The sequence below is a fragment of the Ursus arctos genome, unplaced genomic scaffold, assembly GCF_023065955.2.
Source record: "Ursus arctos isolate Adak ecotype North America unplaced genomic scaffold, UrsArc2.0 scaffold_8, whole genome shotgun sequence".
Taxonomy (NCBI): domain Eukaryota; kingdom Metazoa; phylum Chordata; class Mammalia; order Carnivora; family Ursidae; genus Ursus; species Ursus arctos.
The window spans coordinates 66,810,750-66,825,412 of record NW_026623100.1 but is presented as its reverse complement, the minus strand read 5'-3'; the positions used below and the strand labels follow the sequence as shown (position 1 = coordinate 66,825,412).

Here is a 14,663-nt window from a genome sequence, read left to right as displayed (position 1 = left end):
CTGGGCTCTATTCTAAATTCTTCACATATATTGTAATCTATTCCTCACAACAGTGCTGTAGCTGCTACTCCTATTCTCATTTTATAAATGAGAAATTGAAGCAAAGAAAAGTTAAATAACTTACGCAATATTTCATAGCTAGCGCGTAGCACAATTGATACTTGAATCTGGATAGTTAATACAATTCCAGAGCATATAGGCTTAACCCACAATCCTTGTAGTCTTCCAGATACTTAACATTTTATTGATTCCAAGAGGAATCCAACATTGCAGAATAAAGCAAGAAAAATATATTTGAATTATTATATATTCATGTCACTTCAGTATAGGTATAGGGGAAGGGGAATAGTATAGTAGAAACAGCTTTGATTTACAGTAAGACAGGTATGAATCTTTCCTCAGGTGCTTACTGTATAGTTATGAGAAAGCATTTTATCTTTTCTGAGCTTTTACTTTTCTTATTGGTAAAGGAGGATAATTATTTTTACTTCATAGAGATTTTGAAGAAATAATAGAACCTATAATGTGTTGCTTAACCACACGCAAAGTGGAAGGTCAGTATCAGGATTTATGGTATCCCCCAAGAAAACTGTGTTGACTCTCATACAGGAGATTGTAATAAGCCTTAGTCTAGGAGCAGAGCAGTTGGTGGTACCGGTTAATGGTGCTGGTGGGGGCCACGCTGTCTCTGTTGAGAATATACTTGGTGCGAAGCCCTGCTCTAGGCTCTAGAGATACAGCAGTCAGAAAGACATAGCCTTCCTGCTCTCAAGGAGTTGACAGTCTGCTTGCAGGGATCCAGACAGATATGTTGGCAGGTACTTTATTTAGATGCTCAGTGTGGTAAACATAGGGTGCTATGGGGACACATAGGAGGGATACTCAGTCAACCCATAGTGGACGAAGAATGGCTTCCCAGAACGAGAATGGTGATGTGGTGGATTAGAATAATAAATCCAGATAGGAGGCAAAGCAAAGGCTGGTAGAAATTTGTCATTGCACAGAAGGTGTCCCATTCACTAACAAAATAGGTATCCTTCACATTAATGAAAATGTCAGAGATGCTAAGAAAGTATGCTTTTATCAGGTCAATGTTGAAATACTAAGAGCCTACTCTTAGGTCTGGAGTTTACTGAAGTAGTTTTTAAAAGTAAAAAGTAAAATACAGTATTGAAATTTCTATTAAAGAGCACTTTCTGAGGTATTGTATACACATGGCCTACATGCTTGTTATTCAGTACTAGTCTCACATGAAGTTATGCTTCTGAGGAGGAGAGAGAGTGAGAAACAATGCTCTTCAGAGGATGGAATGATGATTTGTGAGTTGGGGTGAATATCACCATGTTTACACATTTCCTTTTCTCCCATCCTTATTTACATGCAATGAAAAAATATTTGCTTAAGTGGCTCATTTATAGTTCATAGTTTTAATTTGGTATAGTACTTTGCTCTGGTATGGATTTCATATTGATCAATAAAACTGTATGTATAGGAGTTGAGATTTCTTTCCATCTTTTTCTAGTGCCTCTTCGTAATAAAGTAACCTACTAAAAATATGCAAGGGAAAGACCACTCCCTTGGAAGAACTGGGTTATGAAAAAGAGAATGAATAAAAAATTTCCTAGAAGGGGAAGAATGTAAGACTGGAAGAAAGAAGAGGATATTGAAATGGCAGTTGTAATGGATAAAATGGAATCAGTGATTATAGGAATAATGAATGACGTTGGTCTTTAAAAATAACCCCAGGGCAAGCAGTATCTCTGCACGTTCTAGCAGCCACATGAATGTGACTTGATGTCAGAGTATACTTTGATCTGCAGCTCAACTTCTGTATCCATATGAGGCCTACCAAGGTCTGTGGTGTTTTGCAAGAGCAGTCCCTGAGTGGGGCAATTGGTATGGACATTTGGAAATATTAGAACCCAGTTGTTGGGGGACTAAAGCTCTTAATCCCTCAGGGTTAAGCAGAGGGTAGAAAGAGGAAGGGAAAAATGAAATCAAGTTTGTAAAAATTAATTCTGGAAAAGATATTTTGGAAAGCTTATAAAATGAGGTTGAAATTGTAAACATGTTTTCTGTGATAATAATTCTAGGAGTAGCCAGAAACTTGAAGGGAGAAAAAACAATTTTAGGCCACCCCGCCCCCCAAAACCCTTTATAATGCTATACCATAAATTTACATAGAATTCTTCATTAGTTGGACCTTTATGGCATGAAGTTGGGAGAAGGTGATAGACACATTGAGCATAAAAGTGTGTAGGTTTAGTGCTTATGGTAGTATTGGGATGTATTGAATTCCTGGTACCTTTGAGGCATTCGTGTCTCATTGGGCTTTATTTTAGCAAGGGCCCTTGACTACCTCTGGGCACTTTTCTAAGAGTTTGTTGTGTTTTAAGGGATTGTGATTCTTTTGGCAGGTTGAAAATAATTCTTGAAACTGGACATTATGATCTCTCTACCTTCAACTTCTGCTGGTTTTCCTCTCACCTTATTCGTTTTCTCTCTTTTTTTTTTTTTTTCATTTGATCTTTCAGTTTTAACTGCTGCGCTGCCCCCGAATATTGGAGTGTTTCTGTAGTAATTCATTCTCCTCTCTCCACAGTTTTCCTTGGTCATATCATGTACTCCACTATCAACATGTCAGAGATTCCAGAACCTTTATATACTGCTTGTTTGGAAGTCATCTGGATTTATCTGCTTGTATGTCATATTCATAATTAATGTGGACATAACTGAATTCAGTAGCCTCTCCCTCAGACACCTGTTATCTCCTGTAAACGGATTCTTGGCTAAATTGCATTAATATATATCCAGTCTCCTGTGCCAGGAAACTTGGTGTTTATAGGAGCTTATTCAGAGAATATAATCCTGAATGTAAATAAAATTTTAGCCAGAAAGATGCCTTATCATAACATTGTTTTTTTCCCAAAGATTTTATTGATGTACTGATTTATTTAAGTAGGTTCCATGCCTAATGTGGGACTTGAACTCATGACTCTGAGATCAAGAGTCACATGCTCTACCGAGTGAGCCAGCCAGGTGCCCTGTAGTATTGTTTGTAATAGCAAAAAATTAGAACCAATATAAAGTTCTGCCTCACTGCATTGATTAAAAACTGCTACACACACACACACACACACACACACACACACACACAGAAATATTTTGCAGACAATACAAATTATGTAGAAGTATACTTAATGACATAAGTTATATACATAAATTTAGTGAAAAAAGATGCTTTTAAACAATATGTGCATTGTGAATCCATAATCATTAAAACAAAACCATATATATATCTATGTGTGTAGAAGAGTAAATATACAGGTGTTTGCATTAATTAATTCTAGATGGAACAGTTATGAGTGATTTTTATATGTTATTCTTTTTATTTACCTATATTTTCTGAATTTGAACAGTAAACCTGAACAATGTTTGTAATTCAGACATGTGGACAGTTTGACCTCTCTTTTTCACCCCCAACTCTTGTGGACTTAGTCCAGTATCTCATTCACCTCAATTGCTGCATCAGTCCACCTGCTCATCACATCGGAATTAGACTGCCACAGCAACCGTCTTGCCTCCGTTGCTCAGCTACCAGAGCTGTCTTCCTAAAAACCTTAGCTAGTTGGGTTCTTTCCTTGCTTAGCCCTACCAGTTTAAGTAGTTAGATGTTAAATCTCCAAAACCATCAAGAGTAGAATACATTTTGAATATTTTCCCTTATTACAATTTGGTCTCAAGAGCTTCAGCCAACTGGAATTTGGCCAGCTCAAGACTTAATATAACATTTTCTCCTAACCCTAACAGAGTCACTTTTGACTACATAGCTACACCAGGTTTGGGGGGGTGGGGGAAGAGAGGAAGAAAGGGAGAGAGAAAATATAAATTGAACTCTGGTATTTCCAAATCTTTGCTCTTTGTTCCTTTGTTCTACCCCTGTAACCCATCACATTTTGCCCTTGCTGAGTATTTGTTTGTTTCTATTCAGGGGACAGTTTATTGGTTTTCTTGAGTATTTAGAACAAATAGCCAAATAATGAAAATCCATCAGTTTTAGTGCCAATTATTATATCAGCAGATCCTATTAGGAGTATTTATTGAAGCATGTCATGCTAATAGTCCCAGAGTGTAATTATACTTGCAGATTTTTCTTGCTTTCAGGGAGTTTGTAACATGTTCCAGATGGTTAAATAGGAAAGAGTAGACATTTTGTTCTGTCTTTTCAATTATGATTAAGAATTTGATGTTACATATTACTTATTTTATCATTATTGCTTTTGTTCGATTTAAACATGAGAGAAATTTAAACAAAATGTGTTGGGTTTTTTCTTTTCTTTTTTTTTTTTTTAATTTCTTAACTGTGGTCAGCAATAAATAGAACCCATCACAGACACATTTCCCCTGTTAAGTTGTTTAATTGCTTTAATTTAAGCATCGTTAAAGTGAGATAATTGCATCTTAAGCTGTAATTCTCTTATGAATGTAGTCCTTAATTTATTCTTGGGTTTATTTTTGTATTTACTTGGGTTTGTTTTAGACTTAAAATTACATGGTGAACCTTCTTGAAAAAACTTACATAAGACTGAAATAGAATAATTTTCCAAACTGCTGATGGTTCTTTGACCTTTTTCTGCAAAGTGGTATGACCTTAGATTCGACATCAGTGGGACATGCACTTATTTGCCAGAGATAGTGATGACTTTTCATTCATCTTTTCATAGTCTCTTGTCTGCCATTCACTGACCATCCAGCTACTTTCATTTGAAAGGAAGTTTACCAAAGATTAGGCATATAGCATGTGAACGCAGAATAGACTAGTTTGTGGGTCATGGGGATCCAGACCCATAAACTTCGGCTTCTTATGACCTTATATTAACCAATTTGTTAACTGGTTAGTTGACTTGGAGCAATATGTTATTTTTCAATGAGAAATAGACTACTCTGTACTTCAGTTTATATTTTTGTAATGTAATTTTTGTGTGGATGGGGGACAAATTGGTCTTGACCCTTAGACTACCGTTCTGTGTCCTTGAAGCTCTCTTCGGGATTTCTTGCATACAAAAAAACAAGCAAAAAAACCCTATAAAAATACAGTGCCCAAGTTATATTTTTGAAGATAAATACTGTAGACTATTCCTGAAAGATTTTGTAGGAATGAAGCGAGTACTTTGCATTCTGTATCATCCAGCAAGACTTACTTCCTGTAATTTGCCTTTAAATATCTTTGTTCATTCTCAGACTTTCCTATTCCTTACTAAGCTGCCACCTTTCTACCTCTTCTTTACCTTCTCTTCCCCCAAATCGCCTGCCTTCCCAGCCTCTGCAGACTGTTCAGTCTTCCTCATACCTGCTCTACAAATTCTTTACAGTTTTTCCAGGTAAAATTCTTATCCTTTCTAAAAAATTTTTTAAATTGCTTTCCAGCAAGATCAAAGGTAGCGTAAACTGAGACTTAAGAAGGGCGTGTCTTTGGGGAGATTCTGTTCATCTTGCTTTAATCAACTGGCATTAAGTTGGGATTTCTATTTTCATGGCTATTGTCAAGTTTTATATAGTTTGGTGTGTTTAGCATGTGCAACAACTGTCATGATAAAGTTATTATTAACTGTTCAAGTTTATGATTCTGCCTGGGAATATGGAAAACAATATGGGCAAATTTAATTCTTATTGTGTGTGTGTTTTAAAGATTTATTTATTTATTTGAAAGAGAGGGAGAACGGATGTGCACATGGGGGAAGGGGCAGAGGGATAGAATCTTCAAGCAGACCCCCTGCTGAGCAGGGAGCGCATGTGGGGGTCTGTCTCACGACCCATGAGATCATGACTTGAGCCAAAACCAAGAGTCAGATGCTTAACTGACTGAGCCACCCAGGTGCCCCTGTGTGTGTTTTTAAAGTATTTTATATATTCACCATCCCATATGTAAAAATTCGATTTTCTACAAAAGAGATGTTTAGGTGGGATTAATTTTTTTTTTTTAAAGATTTTATTTATTTATTTGACAGAGATAGAGACAGCCAACGAGAGAGGGAACACAAGCAGGGGGAGTGGGAGAGGAAGAAGCAGGCTCATAGTGGAAGAGCCTGATGTGGGGCTCGATCCCATCACGCCGGGATCACGCCCTGAGCCGAAGGCGGATGCTTAACCGCTGTGCCACCCAGACGCCCCTAGGTGGGATTAATTTTTAAAAGAATGATTCAGGGGCACCTGGGTGGCTCAGTCAGTTGAGCATTAGACTCTTGATTTCGGCTCAGGTTGTGATCTCAGGGTCCTGAGACTGGGCTCTGTGCCGAGCAGGGAGTCTGCTTGTAGTTTCTCTCTCTCCCTCTCCCTCTGTCCTCCCTCCCTTTGCATTTTCTCTCTCTCTCTCAAATAAATAAATCTTGAAAAAAAATAAAAGAATGGCTCACACTAGGATTTCATTGAATGAAATATTTTAGTTTTGCATATAAAGAATGAGATTTGATCTATAAATTTAGTATATGCAAGACCTTTCCAGGCATATCAATATGAGTTAGATGTATGTGATGAAATTTAAGCTAATTAGGGAAAATATCTCTCTGGTAAGTGGGAAGAGATGATAACAGGATATTTGAAAAGCAATTCTATTTTGAATTCCTGATACCATCTTTCATCTGGTTAACTAAGCTAGAAATTTTCCTTACCTCTTCTTTGCAGTATCCCAGCCTCGATCTCTTTTATCCACTGGACTTGCCTCATTAGGCGGAAGGGGGTTGTGACTATAACTCCCATGATCATGGGGCCCCGGAAGGTTTACTTATCCATTGACCCCTTGCCTAGAATATGACATTTTAAACATCTAGAAAATCGCAACAATGGTACTTCAGTTCTTATCTTTCCTGAGGTTTCCTTTGTCCCCTAAATATATATCTCATATATTTAAAATCTCTTTATTTTTCTGTTTTCCCTTTGAGTACTTTAACCACCACACCTCCGAACATGGGTCCTGTCTGTAAATTCAGATTTTATTTTTTGGTATGTGTTCAGGCAAGTTTCTAAGCAGTGCTCATGAATTTGCATTCCCCATGGGTCCAGTTAGTTACAGATCTCTGTATTCCTGTATCCTAGGAGGCTCTGTTAGGAATTAGTACACACCTTTGTCTCATTTCCCTAAACCTAATGTTTGACCTTACTCTGTTAGCTGACTATCAAGTTCTGTTTGCAACATGATAGGCACATGGTAGTACTTGTGATACCTCTAGTCCCCATGTAGTTGACTCATTAACTGTGTGAGAGGAAGATGCTCAGCTGCTTCTAGGAAGTCAGGCTGAATCAGTTTACCTGTCTAGCAAAATAGATGATGAATGGAGGAGAAGGAGAGCCATATAGCAGTCGGACCTCTTAGTGCACATTATCCACACCTGCCAGTTACATAGCTAGTTAGTATACTAGAGTTTGATGTAAATAAGAATTAATTTTCTTCCCTTCTGGGGATGAGGAAGGGTAGCTGCAATGGTAAAAGTTCTTGAAACCAGCCTTTCTAAGCCTCAGGACGATTGGCATTGTGGGTCATATAATTCTTTGTTTTGGGGGCTGACCTGTACATTATAGGATTTTCAGAAGCGTCTCTGGCCTCTACCCACCAGATACCAGTAGCATTCCCTGCTCCAAGATGTGACAAGCAAAAATGTCTCCAAACATTGCTAAATGTTCCCTGGAGGGAACTAAAGGTCCCAGTTGAGAGTGGCTGCCCTACAATTAATGTACTTTTGATTATATTATGAGGACAAGTTCCTTGAAGGTGGGTTGCTTTTTATGTACATTTTAATTATTTTGGTAACTCCAAAAAGGCAGTACCAATTTACATTCCTTTTTTTTTTTTTTTTTAAGATTTTATTTATTTATTTGAGAGAGAGAGAAAGAGAGCAAGCATGAGTAGGAGGCGGGGAGAGGGAGAATCAGGCTCCTTGCTGAGCAGAGAGCCCGACATAGAGCTCGACATAGGACCCCAGGACCATGACCTGAGCCACCCAGGCGCCCCCCAGTTTACATTCCTAACAATGATGTGGGACATTGCATAATTCCCTAGACCCCCACGAATGCTGGATTTTGTCAGTCTTTTAGCTTTACCAGCATGGTAGATGAGAAATTACTTTTCCTTAATTTTAATTTAATGCAAACAGTTATTAATTAGGTTGGATGTATTCTCATTTTTATTGTCCAATTATATATTATCTATCATCTAATGTGCATTATTTTTTTTTAATTCTTTGCCCATTTTTCTGAGATTAACTTGGTCACTTGTGGGATTATGAGATTGTTTTCATTGTTAGGAATTTTTCATTGTTTTTTGGTCAGAATTACCGTGTTTTCTTTATGGTTTCTCGCTTAAATTTATAACTGGCCTTATGCCCATATGTGTCCTAGTATTGAAGTTATTGAAGTTATTGAAATGTGGTATTTAAGATACTCGATAGATTTTTAAATTAAATTGAGTGTAGAAGAACACTGGTACTTATCTAAGGGAAGAGAGAATTTGTGTGTGTGTTGTGTGTGTGTTCCTGTGTGTTTACATGGGCATTGAAGAAAAGAGGGCTAAAGACTGAGCACATTTACCAGACATTGGAAAGATATTGAGAAGCTGAGGACAACCAGGAGAGTGTAGTTTCTTATGAGGCGCCTGAAAGCTCGAAGAGAATTGAGTTTAGAATGAACAGAAGGTTCACCTCAAATCTCCTCAAATCTGTAACTTTACAGAATTTGGTTCAAAGGGCTAAAAGGATTTAGAGGTGACAATTCAGAGAAGTGATATAGTGAGAAGTAAACTTCAGAGTCTAAGTAACATGGGATTTGGGAAATCTAGGTGTAGGTTGGTGGGAGAGCCCAGCTTATATGGATTATCTATTGGACCTTATAATTTTTTGCATGTTTATTGGGATATTTCTGTTCTTTAGTATTCCTGGATGTCATCTTATTTACCTTTTCCACGCTCCAGATGGCCATCTTTTTCTTTGAACACACCTTTGCCCTCTTCCTTAAGAACAGAGAAGGAGATAGTAAGTATATATATCTAGAGCAGAAATTCTCAAAATAGGGTCTGCAGATTCCTGGGGGTCTGCATTAGTCTGCTTAGGCTGCCATAACAGACTACCACAGACTTTGTGACTTAAACAACAAAATACATTTTCTCAATATTCTGGTCACTGGAAGTTCAATATTAAGGTGCTGGCAATGTTGGTTTCTGGTGAAGCCTTTTCTTCCTGGTTTGCAAAAGACCACCTTTTCACTGTGTCTTCCCATGGCCTTTCCTCTGTGAATATACTCCTGGTGTCACTTCCCTTTCTCATAAAGACATTAATCCTGTTGGATTAAGGCCCCATCCTTATGGTGTTAATTAACCTTAATTATCTCCTTAAAGGCCCTATCTCCAAATACAGTCACATTGAGGGTTAGGGTGTCAACGTACAAATTCTGGGGAAACAAAATTCAGTCCATAACAGGGTCCCAAGATCTTTTCATGGGATCTACAACATCCAAATGGCTTTTTTTTTTTTTTTTTAAGATTTTATTTATTTGTCAGAGAGAGAGAGAGCACAAGCAGGGGAAGCTGCAGGCAGAGGAAGAGGCAGGTTCCCTGCTGATCAAGGAGCCTGATGTGGGGCTCTATCCCAGGACCCTGCGATTATGACTGAGCTGAAGGCAGACGCTTAACCGACTTAGCCACCCAGGCGTCCCTACAACATCCAAATGGTTTTGTGAATAATACTAAGATGTTATTTGCCTTTTCTAATGCATAGACATTTTCATTGAGGGTACAAAAAGAACGGACGGTAAATCTGGTAGCTTACCACAAATCAAGGCAGTGGTACCCCACTGTATTTGTGATTTTTATCTTCTTCAGTGCTACATATTTGCAGTAAAAAAAATAATAGGTTATTAAAGGGCTATTAAGAATTCTAAAATTTGCTTCATTTTAATTTATAATACAATAAATATTGATAACCTATATAAATTAAAACTCTTTTTAGTCCTTTATGTGTTTTTTTTTTTTTAATTTCTTTTTTTGTCTGATTGTTGTGGGTAGGACTTCCAGTACTATGTTAAATAAAAGTGGTGAGAGAGGACATCCTTGTCTTGTTTCTGATCTTAGGGGAAAAGCTCTCAGGTTTTTGCCATTGAGTATGATGTTAGCTGTGGGTTTTTCATATATGGCTTGTATTACGTTGAGGTATGTTTCCTCTAAACCTACTTTGTTGAGAGTTTTTATCATGAATGGATGTTGTACTTTGTCAAATGCTTTTTCTGAATCTGTTAAGATGATCATATGGTTTTTATCCTTTCTCTTGTTAATGTGATGTATCATGCTGAATTTTTTTTTAATGTATTGTTGAATTTGGCTTGGAGTCCTCAATAATTTTTAAAAATATAAAGGAGAGGTGACAATTTAGAGAAGTGACATAATATATATATTATATATAGAGAGAGAGGGGGGAGGGGGAAAAGCAGAGGTTGAGGAACAAGCAGACTCCCTGCCAAGCACAGAGCCCGACTCAGGGCTCGATCCACTGACCCTGAGATCATGACCGGAGCTGAAATCAAGAGCTGTATGATTAACTGACTGAGCCACCCAGGTGCCCCCAAGCAGAGGTTCTTTGTGCTGAGTTTTTATTTCACACAAACCATGACATCATTCATTTCTGAAATCATTTTGGGATGAAGTTTTTATTATATGTGGTCTTGGCTCAGACATTACCCTCACGTATAAACTGGCCTTAATCACTCCATCTAATGTGTAAAAGTAGCTCCCCTAGTAACTCTACGTCAGATTATTCAGTTTTATTTACTGATCTTTTCCCCTCACTGGAATGTGAGCTTTGAAGAGTGGGAACTTCATCTCTCTTGTTCATTGCCACGCCCAAGCACCTGCTATAGTGCTTACCACACATCGGGCTCTTAAATATGTGAGGATTGAATCACTCTGCCTGTTACAAAAGAAATTATGTGTACTGAGTAAAAGAAATAATAAAAAGAAAATATTTTATAATCTGATTTTAAAATCCTTATAATGTGCATTACCTGGTTTTTGAAGTCATGAGGCTAGGTGTCTGGTTATTGTGTGCCCCCCCCCACCTGAGGATACTGTGCATGTCACTATATGGAAAGTGATGGTTAAATGTAACTGTAGATTAGCACACCTCATTATGTGATTATAACTTTGCATTCCAAAAAATGGAATTACTTATATGTGCTTAAAACGTCTAAGCACATTTGCAGGTCACTTCTCTATTTTAAAAGGTAATATGTAATTTAGAATTGTTACAAAAAGAAACAAATATCTAGATGCAAACATTTTTATCAGTTAACTTTAGTGAGTATCTATTCTTTGCTACCCTTGAGAGGTACAAAGTAGTAAGACTGTCTGTCGGTTGACAGTGTGTGGAATAAACCGAGCCCGCACATAGAAAAATGTGTAATGCAAACACTCATCTGATAAAGTATATGCCAGTTTTAACTGTTACCTAAAGTGATCTAACCTGTGTTTTGTAAAATGCCATCTTCGTACAATGTCGTCTTCTAACACGTGTAAAGTCTGTATTGGGAATTACAGTCCTGTCTGAGCATCCCGCCATAGTGTTTGGAGATTTAGAACAGCTTAGTTTTGATAGTCCTCAACAGCTGCCTTCCGATTCAGTAAAGTTGCTCTTTAAGAAAGAACTAAACACTTGTAGTTTAGGTGTTACATTTCATTTTTAGCTCTTTGAATGTGGACTCTCTCCAACATCCTGGTGTTTTCTCTCGCCTTGTAGCAAAAACAGAGAGATAAATTATATTGCAGAATGATGCCACAGAAATGGGCTTTCTCCAATTAGTAGAGACTAATCCAGCAGGTTTACTACTTTCATCTTTCTTTTCTCTGTGTTTCTCACCTTCAAACCTGTGTCTAATCCCTTATATTAACAATCTAGTGTATCCCCTCCCCCCCCCCCGCCTCCCGCCATGCTAGTGATACCACTTTTGGATTTGTTTAGAAGGATATAATGTCCTTTGACCAGTTTAATAATCCTCTTTCTCTTTAAGCTTTTAACTGCATTACTATTGTTGAATTGGAATAGGTTCAGTAATAAAATAATTAAACCTTTTAAAATGCTGTGTACCTACTCTGTGCAAGTTAAAAAACATCCGTCTAGGAGCTTAAAAGTCTAGTGAGGAAGATAGGCAATAAGCACATAATCAAACAAGTAGATTAATATAAATTTAGAAAAATGCTAAGAAGGAAAAGTAGAAAGTGTTTAATATTAAAGTATAGAGAAGGGCTGATTTAGATTACTGTGGTAAAAGAAGTAGAGTTTTAGCTGAAGCTTGAACAAGGAATAGGAATTGGGCAGGTGAAGAAAATAAGAGATTATTTGCAACAGAAAATATATTATAGTGAAGGCTGTGGAGTAGGGAAGAAAGACTGGGCAATAGGTACGAACTCAGGAGGGGACCCGTGCTGCTAAAACATAGCCTGCTGTGGGAAGAGTGGCTATGTCATGAGTTTGGGCTTTTATTGTGAGATAAAATCTCATGGAAGCGGTGTAAGCAGGAATAGGATATCAGATTTGTATGTATGTGGATGATGACTTATTTTTGAAATAGGCTAGATGGGGCTTGGTGATTGAGCACACTATAGGATGTGACAGTGGAAAAGATTTCAAAGGTGATATCTTGGTTTCTGTGATAGCATTTGGGTGAGTGTGAAGGTACTCCCCTCCCCTCATAGGGAATAACCAAGGAAAAGGAATATAGAGGAGTTTAGTTTGGCACTTAATAATTAGGCAGATGCTTACAGGTGTGGAGCTTAAAATAGAGCATAAAAATAGTAGGAGCATTCTTTTGAGAATAACTTATGTCCAAAATAGATGTGTTTATATGACATCCAGAATTAGTAGTTTTGAAATCCAGTAGTCTGGGCTTTTCAGCGTTTTATCTCTTTAATGTAAATGTAATGGAAGATGTAAGAATCATTAATATTTTAGATTTAGTAGTTGATATGCAAGCAGTTAACACAATTTTGGTTTTAAGCTTATAATCTACCTTTTTTTTAAAGGAGGGGACAAGATATAGAAATTATGATTCAACAAAGTACTTTGAATTGATGTTTTACTGTGTTATTTAAATTTCATTTTATCTTTAAAACTTTGAATTTAAGCATCAGTATTTCTTTGGAAGGCGAATGAGAATTAAAAACAAGAAGCCATATGAGGGCTTCTTAAATTTCCTGAATATGTATTATGAAACAAATAATGAGAGAAATCATGATACCCAAGTCTGGAAAAAAACAAGGGAAAATGTGATGGCTGCCATCATTTATGAGATAAGTGACTGCCAAGCAGAAGAGATCTTAAACTTAGTTGGCTATGGTCTGTTAGTCACATCTCGGTGTTTACCATGTGCCAGGCATCATCTTAAACAACTTAAAAATATTAAGTGTTTATTCCCCTAACAACTTTGGAATAGGTACAAGTAGTATTGTGCTTTTTTGTAGAGATGAAGGTCAGAAAGTTAATGATGGTGGAGTTGAGCTCCAGAATCCATACTTGTAACCATAATGCAATATGCCTCAGTTGTAAGACGGGAATGTGGTTGCCCGTAGGCAGATGTGGATAGCTAAAGCTCAGTTAATTAATTCCACTGGTGTGAGGTTTTATTCTATCAGTATGCTAGTGGTTACTAATCCATTTTATTATTGATGGGCATTTGCGTTCTTACCATTTTTTGCTCTCATAAACAATGCTGGCATGAACATCTTTCTTCATACCTCTTATCCACATACACAAAGAATTTTGTTGGGGTCACATTTCTCTTTAATGCTGGTCCACTCAGAATTCTTGCCACATACCAAGATTTATTTTCCGGCTGGAGTTCCACTGGAGCTCATGCTTTTACATGGAGCAACAGTTTTCGTATCTTTCCAACATTACAATTTCTTCTAACAGCACCCATGAATTTACCCAGATATTTTAAGACATCCAAAAATTGTGTGAAGAGGTGGTTTTTTTTCTGGAGAGAGATTACCAGGTTTTCATAAAACGATTTTGTAATCATAAGAGCAATGAAATCAGCCTTCCAAAAATCAAAGATTAATGAGGAGAAATAAGTAAATATTGCCATTCTGTTAAAAAAAATAATTTCATCTTTAAAGTCTTTTTTTAGGCCTCCTCTTCATAGTGTTAATGAGAAAAAACAGATACTATGGAGAAGTTAAATAAACAAACTTTACATATATTTTTAAATTATTTTTTTAAACAATGTGGCGGCTTGATTTCATATTTTATTTAAATTATCTTCGCCTTCGATTTGGAGAGCATGACTCTTGCATGATCAGTAGGAGGAGGTTGGTAGCATCATTCTTTCTTTGTTCTTCTGTGGAAAACTTACAGTATCTCTTAAGGAAAAAAACCCATTTCTCACAAAGTTTGGGTGCCACCTTCTTTCTTAAATTTTATTTGGGGTAGAATTAATAAGAACAGAGAAGTTACTCCATATAAACCAAAGTAATTTCTAGTCGCTCCTAGTGATAATGGTTTATTTATAATGACCCACTATAGGACAGCAGCACAGCTAACCTAAGGTAGTTCCATCACACCCAGATTTTGGCTAACATTTTCCTTTTCTCTCCTCATCAAAAAGTACATCATAAAGAAGAAGAGTTAAAG

At 37.0% G+C, this 14,663-nt stretch overlaps 1 protein-coding gene across 11 annotated transcripts in view; it reads left to right on the top strand.

Moving 5' to 3' along the window:
- NCOA1 (nuclear receptor coactivator 1) overlaps positions 1–14,663 on the top strand; it is a 239,574-nt gene that overhangs the window by 106,487 nt on the left and 118,424 nt on the right. Inside the window, exon 3 of one of the 11 annotated variants that reach the window (XM_057309413.1) lies at positions 2,603–2,700. The exons of the other annotated variants lie outside the window; for them this stretch is intronic. The gene's annotated coding sequence lies outside the window, so the exon portion shown is untranslated. The remainder of the gene's footprint in view (positions 1–2,602; positions 2,701–14,663) is intronic. 11 annotated transcript variants of the gene reach the window in all.